A 2,397-nucleotide genomic window follows, 5' to 3' on the forward strand; every position below is an offset into this window, starting at 1 on the left:
CGCCGTGTGGGTCAGCGTGCGAGTCATGTGAATCGCCGTGTGGGTCAGCGTGCGAGTCATGCGAGTCAGCGTGCGAGTCATGTGAGTCACCGTGTGTGTCATGTGGGTAAGCATGCGAGTCACCATGCGAATCGTGATAATGGTCAGCATATCGATCACCATGACGGTCTCCCTGACGATCACCATGGTAGTCGTGATCGTAGTCACGTTTGTGGTACTGGTCCGTGCCGCGAACGTGGTGAGAGTCGTCTGATCCGTATGAATTAGCGATCGGGTAATAGTCCTGGTCGTGATAGTAGGACGCTGATTTCGGTGTAGGCGTCGTGGCTGTCATGTTTGAGGCGGCCGACGGCTTGGCTTGCGTCTCGTGTAGACTTACGGCAACAAACGCCAAAACTAGGCTGGCAACAACCTATACACACAAAAAAAAATTACTTTTTTTAAAGGGACGGTAACAAAATTGCTTTATATTTACTTACATATCTTTTTTTAATATTTATTTATTTATTTTAATATTATTTTGTTTTAATGTAAATATTATACCTTGATTTACGTGCCCATAAAAAGAACAACCAAAGCATAATCAAATAACATGATTTATTAGTGGAAAGTAAATAAACATAAAGTTTGTTTTGTTTAACGACACCACTAGATCACATTGATTTATTAATCATAAGCTATTGGATGTCCAACATTTGGTAATTTTTACATATAGTCTTAGAAAAGAAACCCGCTACATTTTTTCCCCGTTAATAGCAAGGCATCTAGCGAGCGCTTTACCACTGGGCTATGTTCCGCCCTAGCGGAAAGAATCTCAGTAGTATTGGTGACTGGCTGGTCGACTCATGATGGCAGTTTTAATTTGAATTACGTATCCACACTGACAAAGCGCTTACTTCTGTTTTGATGGATATGTGGCGTAGATTCTCTATATACTTTTTTTTTTTAATGTTTTTAGCTAGGCGCGGAACGTAGCACAGTGATAAAGCGCTCGCCTGATGCGCGGCCGGTCTAGGATCAATCCCCGTCGGTGGGTCCATTGGGCTATTTTTCGTTCCAACTAGTACACAGTGACTGGTATATCAAAGACCGTTTTATGTCCTATCCTGCCTGTTCTATGCTGTATATTAAGATCCCTTGCTATTAATGGAAACCCCGCTAGCTACCGACCCTGGTCTGGCTGCTGGTGCTCTCTTGCACTTTCCAGAACGGGGTCGAAATCTGCGCCCATGTCAGGCGTGCGTTACAGCAGCTTGCTCTGGATGTGCACATTAAGCCCTAATATCTGACCTGACCTAATGGAAAAAATGTAACGGGTCTCCTTTCTAAGACCATATGTAAAAATTACCATATATTTGACATCCAATGTCCGATGCTCAATAAATCAATGTGCTCTATTGGTATCGTTAAACAGTTGAAAAAAAACACCTGTTTTGTTTTTGTTTTAGCGAATGATAGTGAGAGATATATTTATGCTCAATGAATGAATAAATGAATGTGTAACAACACCCCAGCATAAACATAAACATCGGCTAGCGGATGTCAAACTAAGGTAACTACATGTATATGAACATGATTAAGTTTAGGCCTGGGTAGGGCGTAGCCCAGTGGTTATGCACTAGCTTTATGCGTGGTCGGTCTGGGATCAATCCACGTCGGTGGGTCCATTGGGCTATTTCTTGTCACAGCTAGTGCACCACGACTGATATATCAAAGGCCGTGGTATGTGTCATCCTGTCTGTGGGATGGTGCATATAAAAGATCCCTTGCTACTAATGGAAACAAATTTAAAGGGTTTCCTCTATGACTGTGTCAAAATGACCATATATTTGACATCCAATAGCCGATGATTAATAATTCAATGTGCTCTACTGGTGTCGTTAAACAAAACAAACTTTATTTAAGTTTAGGCCTACTTTTATCTCATGATTGAAAGAAAGAAATGTTTTATTTAACGACGCACTCAACACATTTTATTTACGGTTATATGGCGTCAGACATATGGTTAAGGACCACACAGATTTTGCGAGGAAACCCGCTGTCGCCACATAGGCTACTCTTTTACGACAGGCAGCAAGGGATCTTTTATTTGCGCTTCCCACAGGCAGGATAGCACAAACCATGGCCTTTGTTGAGCCAGTTATGGATCACTGGTCGGTGCAAGTGGTTTACACCTACCCATTGAGCCTTGCGGAGCACTCACTCAGGGTTTGGAGTCGGTAACTGAATTAAAATACCCATGCCTCGACTGGGATCCGAACCCAGCACCTACCAGCCTGTAGACCGATGGCTAACCACCAGCCTGTAGACCGATGGCTTACCACGACGCCACCGAGGCCGGTCTCATGATTGAATGACTAAGGAAAGGATTATTCGCGGTCGCTTAATTATTAATTG

Source organism: Gigantopelta aegis, chromosome 6 (assembly GCF_016097555.1).
Source record: "Gigantopelta aegis isolate Gae_Host chromosome 6, Gae_host_genome, whole genome shotgun sequence".
NCBI classification, from domain to species: Eukaryota; Metazoa; Mollusca; class Gastropoda; order Neomphalida; family Peltospiridae; genus Gigantopelta; species Gigantopelta aegis.